We start from the raw sequence: 14747 nt of genomic DNA on the forward strand, positions 1-14747 counted from the left end.
CAAGTAAAAGCAGGACCATGATAGCCAAGATCGGCCATCTCAAGATCCTTTATCAAGGAAACAAAATCATCAATTACCTAGAGGGTGTGTGATTCCCACCCTCCTTTTCAGACAAACTAGTAATGTCATTAAAGTCACCCAGAATCAACCAAGGCCCAGAAAGAACATTTCTCAAATCTCTTAAATAGTTCCAAACAACAATTCATTTATGAGCAACAGGATCTCCATATATAAAAGATACATGCCATGAAACATTCGAGAGGTAATTTAAAAACGTACCAGAGATAGCATTTTTGTTCCCATCCACCACTGAGAAAGAAATGTTATCCTTATAGAGAAAAGCAAGGCCTCCACTTCTTCCAACATAATCAACTGCAAACACTTGAGGATACTTAAGCTTTTTTTGTACATGCTTCAACTTCTTATATAATAATTTAGTCTCGAATAAAAATAAAACATTAGGATCAAACTTCTTAACTAAAGCTGAAACACTACGAATGGCTTTAGAAGAGCTCAGTCCCCGACAGTTCCAGGATGTAATCATGGCTTCTTCAAGAAAGCTTACAAAACCCAACAAACTCACACTTATACAACTCCAATCTTTGAAGAAAACAAAGACTAAACCGGTTGAACTCTGAAAATAACAGAAAGAATCAAATTGTATCTCACAATCGACTTCACAAACCTAGAAGATAAAGTAATTTAATCACTTTCTTACCACCCTCCAAAAGGCTCATCGAAAAGTTATTCATAAAACTGAAATTGGATCACTATCTCTAAAAAGTACTTTAGCGAGATCATCATAAAGTGATATTCTACCAGCTCAGAAAACCCGGAATAGGACTAACACTCCACCACAAGAAAGAGCCCAGCTATCAATGGAAAAATTCTCTTTTCAACAATTTATCCCTAACTAACACATAGGAAATCGGTGAATCAAGACCTAGTTTCCTTTCAGCAGAGCGTTCTGTATCTCAATGGTATTAGCGTCACTTGTAACCCAATTCACCGCTGATATAAACACACCAAAACAGATGCACCTCCACTACAAACTTTATACAGAAGAACAAGACTTGAAATTCAATAGAAATAGGCAATTCCGGAGAAAATGGCAGAAAGTGATTGAGGTAATTAGCTACTAGGGTCATAATTCATCATCTTATACAACTAGGTAATGGCCTAAATCTTATTAGAGTTGGCATGAAACTCACCGGAAGGACGGCCGTAACTTTGGGATACTCTACCACCTTAGGCAGGCACCGCCATCACACTGAGAATAAATGGAAACATAAAGTTGCAAAGTTGTCTTATTCCTAAAGTTCATACCTTTTTCACTTCAGATCTCAAACCGGCCAAGCAAAATCGTGAAGATGAAGGAGCAAAATCAATTGAATTCTCAGTCCTTCAAGTCCATGGGTGCTCCAATCGATCCGTTAGGTCATTACTTGTTTCAATCTCTTCAACAAAGAAAGGGCATCTCAGCTTTATGCCTCTGTAGCTTCCAAGGTTTTGAAGAGTAATTCTCTCTTAACTTAGATTTATATATAACATTAGTGATCTAATAACTTTTTTTGGGAAGCTTATATACATTTTGTGTACATTAGCGAATTAATCATAGTTTGTTTTGGAGTTACTTTTCCATTTTTAATCTGTACCACCCTAGTCTTTTAGTTGATGAACTTTGAAAGGCAGTGAGCCAAGAGACAAGGACTAGCGCAGGAGGAGCTAAGTGAGGCTGTTTCTCTTTATACTAATTATATAAGAGAACAAACACCTCTGTTATTATGAATATTTGTCCTCTTAATCTGGAAATAATAACGGGCACTTACGTGCATTGTACATTGCTTTAAATCATCAATGAGTGAGATTTATTTGTGAATCAACAAACTCGATGGATTGGGTAATGACATTGTATGTAAGGTGTGTTGTTGATTATAGAAGGAATCTGTGACCCGCAAGAAGTCGGGTTGATGATGTTCCCTTGAGGAGCTCATAAGGATTGTCATGTAAACCCTACAGGTGGATTTAATCCGACATGACAATGAGGTTGAGTGGTATTACTCAAGGACATAAGAAGTTGATTAATGTAGTTGTTAGTAACTTGACTTAATCAACGTGCATTCGATATCTTAACACGGGGAGATCAACGAGCATATAATATGGAGCCCATAAACATAATACACGTAATTTAGGATTAGGGCGGTAGTGCAACAATAGCCTTTAGTGAAATAAGCTATTTATTGACGGACTTGGGCTGTGTGTTCTAGGCGAATATGGGAAGCCCAACCCCGTTAGGAGACTTAACCCTAATTTCTCCTCATGGTCCCTGTTGTAGCCAATATAAAGAAACCCTCTTTCTGGCCAAAAAACGGAGTGATTGCTCAAGCACAATTAGTCTCAAAATTCGGCCAAGAAAGAAAGAAGGGGCTGGTAGATCGTTGCCCACACAACGTCCATTCTAAGATAGGAATACAACAGAAGATCAAGAGGTTGCTAATTCTCAGAGATATCATAGCTGATCAAATGTATGATTTCCTAACCAAATCGTGAACACCCTTTATTCCGCTACGCATGGGTTTTCACGGTTTGTAGTTGATTACATGAAACCTTAACGGTTCCTACACTATTTTCGTGTTTTTGTGTATTTCAAGTCTTGGAATCAATTATGTGAAGAAATACGTCACTTTTGCAAGAGAAACGAGTCAAATTTCTTGCTAGAGAAGTTCGATTGTTAAAGCCCAAGTTTCAAGGAGAAAAAACCTTTTAAAACTTAGTCAAAGTTGAAAAGTCAAAGTCAACTCGGGCAGAAAAAGAACATAAAAGTCAACAGAACTTCAGCAGGTCATATATTTGGACTTAGACAGTTAGACCTCATAATTGGGCCTGTTATATGTCAAAACGACCAGCTTTGAAAGAGCTTTCTAATGGTCCATGCTTGACTCAATCAGAGTAGTAAAAGTTGGAAAAAAAAGGTGTTGCAGTAAATTCCAGTAGAGAAACCTTTTTTGGACTTAAGTAATTAGGTTTTGGGCTTGATTTAATGGCCAAAAACACAACTCTAAAGCCCATGCCTAAAATTGTAAACCTAATCCTCTCCTATATAAAGAGGATTAAGGCAAAACTCTAACTCTCTCTCTCCTACCTCTTCCCCATAGTTTAGAATAATTTAGGTTTTATGTTTTCTAGTCTTAAACTCCATTAAAACACTTCAAGTTCTTAGTTCAATACAATTTTTTATTATTACTATGTCTTATTCTCAGCCTTATTTACATAATAGTCTAATGAATCATAGCTAAACCTCCATTAGAGGGGTTTGATTGAAGCTTTGATGATGACTTGATATGATATATTAGTGTAGAGTAGTTGCTAAAAAAGCTTGAAGCCTAGGTTTCTCTATTTTGATATAAGTAGAATTAACCTAGGCTAGAGGATAGTTAATCCGCTATAAGAATGGATTTAAACTTCCTCTCATGCTAATTATTATATGACTAGAGATACCATAAGTAATTATGGATCATTAAAGGTCTAATCTTTATGTTTGAACCTTGTGTTTGAATGTAAAAATTAGGGTTTGCAACAAACTTTATGCTAACATGCTAGGTATAAATCAAGGTGGATTCGAATCTCTCTAATTTCTTCTTCATATTCTCAAGTTCATATTTAATTGCCTTAGTTTAATTTAGAATATATTCAAATTAGTTTTCTCCATATTAGTTCTATTTAGAAATCATTACTCTCACGCTGTTAAATTGTTTGTCACATGTTGAATTAAGATAAACGTCTAAGCGATTAGGAGTGGAACAAATTCTTTACTCTAGTTATATTGCATGATTTATTGAGAGTAGAACTTTGATCTAATAGTAAGAATAGTCTGTTTTTACTCTTCCTAGTGTTATTTAGCATAAAGAAGGGTAAAAGTATTGTTTTTACTATTATCAAGCCCCATATAACTCAATTCATCCCCATCTAACCTAAGATGAAACTGAGTACTACCATGATAATATGGATATTTGACTTAACTAGGCACTATTTGTTTTGAGAAACCATCATAGTGTATCACAAACTCTCTCTGACCTCTTAAAGGTGAAGCCATATAATTGGAAATGCATGTTTACAATAATTCAATTACATACATACACCAAGCATACACACAAAACATGCATATAAACACATAGAACTTGCACATAAACATAAAGAACATGCATACAAACACATAGAACAGACATATATAAGAATTAATAATGAAAACACACTTCACAATATTCAATTTGCACTTTAGATTCCTAACTGGACAAAATCCCCAATTTTTTACATGTAATTGTTCCAATTTAGGTTCAATTTGTACACTATAAACCAAATTGGACGAAAGCCCTATTTTTTATTATATGTAATTGGGTCTAATTGGTGTTTGATCAATTTGCACATTAGAATCCTAATTTGATGAAAGCCCTAATTTGTAACATGTAATTGGGGCGAATTGGTGTTTAGAACCCTAATTTGACAGAAGCCCCAATTTCTATGGTGTAATTTTGCTAAGTTTATGTTCAATTTGCATATTAGAACTCTAATTGGACAAAACCTTCAATTTTGAGTAAGTAATTGGGGTTTATTACAAATTAATTATAAATCGTGAATCCTAATTTTAAACAAATCCCTAATTTCAATAAGTAACAGTTATTTAGTAATTTCTAGGGTTTGGTCCCCACTTTACAATTACCATTTGGTAATTTCTAGGGTTTGGTCCCCACATTCCTTATTATATTGTTCATCGCTTTTCATGCAACCAACACAATTTACATGCAAGTATTAAAAAAAAAACATACCTTTATGCAAGCTAAACAATTCTTCCAATGAACAAAAGCTTGAACTGAGCAACCACAATACGAATTGAGCAACAACAACACGAACTGAGCAACAACAACAATCAAACCAACTGATGAAAGAAAGTAATGCTTGGATGATGGGGAGAAGAAATTAGGGTACGTGATGATATATTCGATCGAGTGAACTGAAGAAGTGGGTTTTCTATCCTTTGTGATTTGTTTGAAGAAGTGATAAGAGAGAGAGAGAGAGTATTTGTAATAAGAGGAAGATATCTTGTTTTGTTTTTCCGCGTCTCACTAACTTTCTTGTGATACGTAACATCTAGCATAAGCCATCAATTGTTAACTTTTAGATACCTTCCATGTGTTAATTTTAATTGAATTTAACGAAACAAAATTGTAATGGAATTTCAAATCGAAATGAAAGGATAGAATATTTCGTTACAATTTCACATGCATGTCATGAGAAGGGTAAAGTTGCCATTTTGAGGAAAACATATAGTGGAGTTAAGGTTGACTGATTCAATTAACAGAACTGGGACAAAAAACGAATAAAACAACTTAGGAGAGCCAAACGCTAATATCCATATATAAAGTGGGGCCAAAAGCTAAATAACCCTTTTTAGAACTATGGAAGCAAACACCAAGTACCCTCTTTCCATAGAAATGTACATAATAGATGTGTAGTGATGCCTTTTGTATTTTGTTTTCAATTACTAGAGGAACACGCAAACATGCAGACGCCCTACTGTTTTATAGGTAGTCTGTTGATAGGATAATGCGCGTAGCTTAATGTCATGTTTGTTTTAGTACCACAGTGAGAGCTAGAGGAAGATCTCAGCTTCTAAACATTGTGGACAAAGATGATAGCAAATATTGTCGTACAAGCCATTTTTGTTCAATAGTGCCTTCTTAAGTTCCTACAAGAAGTAAAAATGATTTCTTTTTGCCTGCTAATAGGTCTTTGTTTTTCCTAGTAACTTGATGTTTCTTCCTATTATAGTCATGGTAAAAACTAAAAAGATTGCAGAGGAACTTCTAAGAAGGACTTAAGGAGGTGCTATAACTGCATGTTTTAAAGCCCACTTGGCTAAATTGTAGGCCTCCTCATTAACTAGTCCAACTTATGTGCTTAACTGAACTTCATATTTCATGTTGCTGTAGGTTTTTGCATGATGTGAGTATGTGACTATCATATCATGCACAAATAATAAACTCTCACACTTCTCTACTAAATGCAAAGTGTATGATCTTTTTTCCAAAAATAATGCAAAGGATATGATGATAATGACACTAGAAATTTTATGAACATTATACGTGCAATGTTGATGAAGTTGGTTTCAACAATTAATACCGGAAAAATCCAAAGTACTTTGTGTTCAATTTTTTTGAAGTACAAAATTTTATCCGAAATACAATGTAGTTAGCTTTTTACTTGTACTGACAAAAAATGTTGTTAAATAGATGTATTTTACAGTAAAGAGTTACATGACTGTTTTAAAATCACAAAAGATTTTGTTCATTTTCCAATTGAATTGCTGAATTATTGTCAAGAGTATTTATTGACTTCCTGTAAAGCATTCCACCCTTTGGCTATTAGCTCCATAGCCTTTTTATTCCTGCTGTGCAACCATCTCTGCAACCATGAAATCAAACAACGTAACTGAAGTACATATGGACATGTGATACAATTACTCATGACATAATAATGGAGAAGTTGATAACTGCACGTACCTGGATATTGTACTGGTACAAAAAAAAATGTTGTTGCGTTGTTGAGTTATTGCTCTCTTAACCAATTGTCTCAACATTATTTCTCTCGGTGTAATGTAATGATGAAACCAGTTTAGAGGCATTTTATCATACATGTAAATGGGTAATGAGCAAAACCAAAATTAACAATCATAAATATTACACAAAACAAAAACATGATAAAATAGAGAAATGAGGACCACGGCATGCCCTTGAGTTGGTGGCTCAAAGATATATGGGCTGGAGCAACCATTTTTATGGCATCCCCTTTGGGTATTAGCAGTTTCACAGCCCAAGGACCAACTTCATTAAGTTAATGATTTTCTCGCCTCTATATAAAGATGAGTCTCACAGGTCTCTCCTACTACTCACCTATTCCATTTAGAGTACTTTCTCTCAATGGAAAACAAAATGCTTCCATATTCTCCCCCTAATATGAATACTATGTCTCTCCAGTAAGTTATTTAGAAAAGACACCTCCGGAACTTGGAAAACAAGAACTTACACGTCATAAACTATATTTTTCAATTTCTCCAACTCTGGATTATCTACCTTCTCCAATTCCGGATTCTCCTCCAGAGATTTATTCACCACTTTCAATCAATTTTAAGTTGAAAGACACACCTGTTTCCGCAGTTGCAGAAAGTTCTTCTCAGGCGAAGGGGAAACAAAGAAGGGAAATAAGAAGTGATGCAGGTGGAAAGAAGAAGTGATGCATAATCCATTGAAGAAATATAGAGGGGGTTGTGTGCTTTATATATTATGTCTTGTTTAAGTTGTGACTTAGTTAGCACTTACTAGTTAATAGTAGGTAAGTACAACCATGATTTGTATGTCGCCATAGATAGATATAGGGGTGCGTGTGGGGTTGGTCGCACCCCCTGAGATTAGAAAAGCTCCATTATCACATAACTAATTGCCTAGAAAAATCTTCAAACTATAAGGACTCGCACCCCTAATTTTTTTAGCGAACTTCCACTATGGCACCCCCAAAATTTTTACAACTATAGTAAGAATATAATCAACAAAAAAAATAGTATGAAAAAAAAAACTAATAAAAATATTCTAATAACCCAACCTTTTTTTACTTCTCTTTTTGCCCTTACAAAATTATCATTTATCATTTATTTTGAGTCCAAACCCATTAAAGAGGGATAAATGTGTTTTTGAATATGCTTGATGGGTTGATGAGACTAAAACTAAAAGCCAAAGGCCTAAAGCCCAAAGCCCAACCGGTCAGTTTATATAATTCTAATCACCCATAACAAACTCGTATGCTCTCCATAATTTCTTTTACTCTCAATTCTTAAACAAACGTTTAGACCTCAACCCAAAAAAAAAAAAACAAATTCATAAAAGACTTATGGCGCAGCTTGTTGCACGTTTGTCTTAATTATTTGTAAAACTCAATATCATTATCAATAAAATTTCCACTGAAAAAAAAAAAAAAAACATATACATATTTGGGTGCTTATTGGAGAGACTGCTAAAAGCAAACACTGTATTGTGGGATGACATGGCGTTATATTAACGATTTGTTTTCATCTCATCAAATCAACAATCAAGGACATAATGGTCATCTGATGTGTGAAAGCTCAGTTTTCACTTGGAAAGGTATTTTGGTCATGCCCACAATTTAACAAAGTCAAGTAACTCTTGACCAACGAAAATTGAAAATGTAGGAGGTATCGCAAAAGACATCTTCTTCAAAGGGGTATCACTAATTTACCCAAAAATTAAAAATAATTACAAGTTAAGTATGCGATATGGGATTTTTTTATCAAGTCTTTAAACCTATCTCTCAGCCATCTATCATATATTAGAGAGGTAGTTTGGTTATTTGAATTCTAATTTTAATTATAAAAACAATATAAAAATGTTAGTGAAGTGAGGGAGGTATTTCTAAATAATTTAAAAGGTGAGCTGAATATAATAATTGAGGGAGGTGCTTTAAATGGTAAGATATAAAAATTGCCTACTCGCAAGTTGGTCGTTCCAAGAAAGTCGGCTGGGTCGTGATCGGATACACCTGTCCACATTATTTACCAAAAAAGTCCACGCGTGAACAAAAAAAAGTTCGTTTACCATTCCAACATCCATAAATGGAGATAAGGGGGTTTTGAAAGTCTATGTATTCTAATTTTAAGATACTTTACTTTCACCAAAAATAAGTTCAAATACTTTACTACCGCCCCCTTAAACTTTTTTGATTATGTTTTTTAAACGTGAAGCCACAACATAATGTCCTTATAATAGGTGTAGGAGCGTTATATCAAACCCAAGTTTTTTATCATTAATATACTCTTAGAGAATATAAAGAGACCTCTCGTAGTGTGGTAGTAATTAATTCTAGGCAATTGACAATGTAATTTGACTGATTCTTTTGTATAAAAATATTTGAACAATGAAATTCGTGGTTTGGTTTTTCACTGTCGAGGGTATGTTTGGGAACAGGAATTAGAATTCTAGTGAGAATTTAAATTCTCGGATAATTGAATTCTCAATGATAAGGTGAGAAAGAGGGTGTTTGGTTGTCTACGGGACCGAGAATAGAAGTCAAGTAACACACAATTAAGTCGAGCAGAAAATCCTTACAAAGTCACGGCTTACTTGCTCTCTCCAAATATCAAAAAATAAGTCTTATTATACCATTTATTTATACTCTTTCTTTAATAAGGTCACATTATGTCTTTACTATTCACTTTACCTTTCTGAGTTTTGAAAAAAAAATAGGAGAAATCACTCATTTTAATCCTTCCATCACTTTTTAAACCAATTTATTTCAATTCACAACAAAAATTTGCTAATTTCAATGGAAAGAAGTCAAGAAATGATGTTATAAAAAAAGATGTAAGCATTTTAAAACCCTGATATTAAACTATTTTTTTCAATTCAACGATTTTGCTGAATTTTTTGGAGATGAATGAAAAAGCTCAGAGTTCATGTAATATATGGAACAGACCCTTAAAATAGTCTATATAAATGTGGGGAGCTTAAAGTGGCCAAGCCTTTGGGTTCTCCTAATTTGCTTGATTGTTCCTAATCTCCATGGGATAGGTTAATAATTTGAATGTTTTCCTTTATCTACGAATACATATCATTTGTTAATTACATGGTCAAAGTGGTAAACACACTCCCCCCACCGACCCTGTATTTTAATTATGTATATACACGCCCCCGAGGTCAGATTCCTGGCTCCGTCTCTGCCAACATCCTCCTCATTCTTTCCTCAATACTCAAAACTATCTTTTAGAGATCAAACTAGATTTTGGACCCGGGCATACGCCCGGGATCTATTAAATATTTTGTGTGCTGAAAAGGCTTTATAAAATGTCTCACACAAATTTTCGAATCAGAATATATTTTTATTGAAAATAAATCAAAATATGTTAATGAGCAGCGATTATGGTGCATAAGTACTTAGAAATTAAGAGATCAAATTGAGATAGCATCTTCACTTTATGGTTTAGGATATTAATCCATAATTTTCAAATAAAATTATCTTAAACTCGATCTAGCTTGTATAATAGTGTTTTTTAGATTTATGGTGATTTAGCAACAAATTTTTGAATCAAAATATATTTTTATTGAAAATAAACCGAAATATGTTAATGAGCAGTGATTATGGTGCATAAGTACTTGGAAACTAAGGGATCAAATTGAGATAGCCGAAAATGATTATGGTGTATAAGTACTTGGAAACTAAGGGATCAAATTGAGATAGCCTCTTCACTTTGTGGTTTAGGATATTAATCCGTAATTTTCAAATAGAATTATCTTAAACTCGATCTAGCTTGTATAATAGTTTTATTAGATTTATGGTGATTTAATGGTAAATCATCACCGCTCAGCTTACGTACTAATGTGTACAAATCACTAAAATAGATTGATTGTTTCCATATCCTCAAAGAATACACCACTCTCACTTGAAAAGATTTATCACATGAACGTGTCCTACGAACGGGTGCCGTTATATTAAACTATTCTAAAAAATATTAGCAACTATGCATAACTATGAGATATGAAAATTATATTAATTACTCAATTAAATTTCTTGCACCATTCTCTATAAAAAGGAAGCATCAAACTTTGATAAAACTCATCGACTTCTTTTCATTGTTAGTTTTAACAATAGAAGTTTGATTGAAGTTTTTTGAGAATGTCCAATTTGGTGAAGATAATATTTAAGCTACTTGAATAGCAAGGCATTCCCAATCACAATAAAAGAAGTATGATAAACATTACTTAAAATGCAAAACTATATTTGTCGAGACATTTATTCCCCCTACATATAATACAAATATATTTTTAGGGTTATTAGTTGAATGCATTTGCATCAAGTTTATGATTTTTCATTAATTATTCTTTGAGGTTAGTTTAATGTAGTACGTTGCATCCAGGTTTCCAAATTCTCATTAATTATTCTTTGAGGTTAGTTCAATGCAGTTTAATCAAGTTTCGATTTCCCATCAATTATTATTTAAGGTTAGTTCAAGTGCAATTGCATCCATTTTATGATATCCGTTACTTATTCATTAAGGTTAATTGATCTGATTGCATCCAGTTTTTTTTTTATGTTTCGTTAATTAGTATTTGAGATTAGTTTATTGAATTTGCATCCAGGTTCTAATATCTCGTTAATTACTCTTTGAGGTTAGTTCAATACATCTGCATCCAATTTCTGATTTCCTGTTAATTGTTTTTCTAGGTTAGTTCGATAGTTTACAATTTCTATATAGTTTGCATACATGTAAGAGTTTGTTTTTTTAAACTCACTTTCATTTTGGGTTTCTAATTACTCGTAATTACTCATATGAGAAGGCTAAAAAAACCGACATTTATGCTTTTAGGTCAGTACGATGCAGTTACATTCGACTTTCGATTTTCAGTTAACTATTTTTTGAGGATATTTCAATGCATTTGCATCCAATTTCAATTTCCCATTAGTTAATATCTTATTTTAGTTTAATGCAATTGCATCTAGTTTTTGGTTTTTTGTTAATTATTCTTTGAGGTTAGTTCAATGCGGTTGCATCCAATTTCGAATTTATGTTAATTGTTCTTTGAGGTTAGTTCAATACATTTGTATCAAGTTTTCGATTTCCGTTAATTATTTTTTGAGGTTAGTTCAATGCGGTTACATCACATTTATAATTTCCGATAATTATTCATTTAGGTTAGTTCGGTTAGTTTCATCCATTTTTCAATGTTTAGTTAATTAGTCTTTGAGATTAGTTCATTGCATTTGGATCTAGTTTTCGATTTTCCGTTAATAACTCTTTAAGGTTAGTTCAATACATATGCATCTAGTCTCGATTATTTATGCTTTGAAGTTAGTCCGATGCAATTATATCCGGTTTCGATTTCCGTTAATTATTTTTGAGATTATTTCAATGCATTTGCATTTAGTTTCGATTTCCCACCAATTATTCTATGAGGTTAGTTTAATGCGGTTGCATTAGGTTTTATTTTATGTTAATTATTTTTTGAGTTTAGTTCAATGTATTTGCATTCGGTTTCGATTTCTCGGCCTATTAATTATTATCGAGGTTTGTTTGATGTATTTGCATACCGTTTCGATTTCCCATTAAATATTTTTCAAGGATTTGTATACAATTTCTAATTTCCCTTTAGTTATTATCGGCGTTAGTTTAATGCAATTGCACCCAGTTTTCAATTTCTAGTTAATTACTTTTTAGTTTAGTTTATTGCATTTGCATAAAGTTTCCAATTTTCCGTTAATTACTCTTTGAGCTCAGTTATGCATTTGAATCCAATTTCCAATTCCGATTTCCTTTTAATTATCCAATGTGGTGTATAATACCAACTTCTACTGATCCATCTGTAGTGTCTTTTATAAACATGACATAAAAAGTCAATTATGTTTGATTTACTATGTGTGATCATTGAAGATTACCAGTTCCTGATTTCCCATTAATTATTCTTTAAATTATGCATGACTTACTATGTAGAATATTCAAAGATTATCTACGAACGGGTGTTGTTATATTAATTATTTTGAAAAATATTTGTAAATATACAAAACTTTTATATATTAATATTATATTGATCACTCAACCAAATTTCTTATAACGTGAAAACCTTATTCTCCATTAAAAAAAAAATAACTCATGTACCTTTAATAAAACCCTTCAACTTCATTTTGTTGTTTAATAATAGAAGTTTGATTGAAGTTTTGTGAGATTGCCTAATAAGGTGAAGTTCATATATATTGTAGCTACTTGAATAGCAAAGAGTTCCCAATCATACGGAAGAGATAAGATAAACACCATTTTAAATGCAAAATTATACTTACCGAGACATTCCCACAATATATAACCCAACTATGTTTTGAGGTTAGTTTAATGTATTTGCATCGGGTTTGATTTTTTAGTTATTTATATTTTGAGGTTAGTTCAATCTTGATTCCAATTTCCAATTCCGTTATTTATTTTTGAGATCGGTTCAATGCGGTTATCCAGTTTCGATTTCTTGTTAATTATTCTTTTTGATTAGTTCAATACATTTGCATCTAATTTCCAATTCCATTAATTATTCTTTGAGGTCGAGTTCAATACATTTGCATCCGGTTTAGATTTCCATTAATTATTCGTGAGATTAGTTTAATGCATTTGCATCCGTTTTGATTTCGTTTATTATTTGATAAAGTTACATTTGCATCTAGTTTCCGATTTCTCATTAATTATTGTTTGAGATTAGTTCAATGAATTTGCATCCAGTTTCCTATTTACCATTAATTATTTCTTGAGGTTAGTTCGATGCATTTGCATCCAGGTTTATTTTTGAGATTAGTTCATCACGGTTCCATCCGGTTTCCGATTTCCCATTAATTATTTTTTAATATTAGTTCCACGATTTGCATCATGTTTCCAATTAATAATTAATTTTTCTTTGATGTTAATTCAATGCAATTGCATCCGGTTTCGATTTTCTATTAATTTAATCTTTGAGGGTTAGCTCAATGCATTTGCATCCAGTTTCGATTTGGTCGACAATTATTTTTTATGTTAGTTTGATGTATTTGCATCCAAGTTTTGATTTTCCGTTAATTATTCTTTGAGGTTAGTTTAATACAACAGATCCATATATATTCCAATTTTCTATTAATTACTTTTTAAGATTAGTTTAATGTTTGCATTTGCATCCAGGTTTACGATTTTCCGTTAAATACTATTTGAGGTTAGTTCGATACATTTGCATCCAGGTTTTCGGTTCCCCATTAATTGTTTTTTTTTTACTTAGTTTCATTCAAGATATTATATATATTTTAAAATTTGTCATTTTGTCATTATTGCTTTTTTTTTTTTTTTTTTTTTTTTTTCTATTATATATTTTGTGATGTTATTTTTTGTATAATTGTTTTAACTATGTTTTGAGGCCATGTTAAGGATATATTTCAAATAAATTAGGTGTTTTATCATAGACACTAAAATTGTATGATTTGTAGTAAGGAATTAGTTTATACAAATTACATATTTTTTTAGCAAATTTTTTATTTGATCAAATATATAAGAATTGGAACACTAAAAGTGTTTGATTAAGTAATAGAAAATTACTTTTACAAATCACCTATTTTTTAGCAATTTTTAAAAATATTTGTCATTATTGCTTTGCCGTTATTTTTTTTCATTTTCTATTATATATTTTGTGATGTTATTTTTTGTATAATTGTTTTTAACTATGTTTTGAGGCCGTGTTAAGAATATATTTGAAATAAGTTAGGTGTTTTATCATGAAGACACTAAAATTGTATGATTTGTAATAAGGAATTTTACAAATTACCTATTTTTTTATTTGATCAAATATATAAGAATTGGAACACTAAAAGTGTTTGATTCATAATAGGAAATTACCTTTTACAAATCACCTATTTTTTAGCAATTTTTTTTATTTGATCAAATATGTAAGAATTGGAAATACACTCAAACTCTCCAAATATAATAATTAGAAATACACTCAAACTCTCCTGCAAGAGGTTACATGTATGTGAGATTGTAGAAATTTTATTAAAAAGACTATCTTTCATATTATAGTCACACAGGGAAAAAAAAAACTCTCCGTATTAGAGTCTTGCATGGGAAAAAAAATCCCAATTAGAGGGACTCTGCTGTAGTATATAGATAGTAGATTGGCATTTTATTTCCTCAGGTA

This window comes from Coptis chinensis, chromosome 3, assembly GCF_015680905.1.
Source record: "Coptis chinensis isolate HL-2020 chromosome 3, ASM1568090v1, whole genome shotgun sequence".
Lineage (NCBI taxonomy): Eukaryota > Viridiplantae > Streptophyta > Magnoliopsida > Ranunculales > Ranunculaceae > Coptis > Coptis chinensis.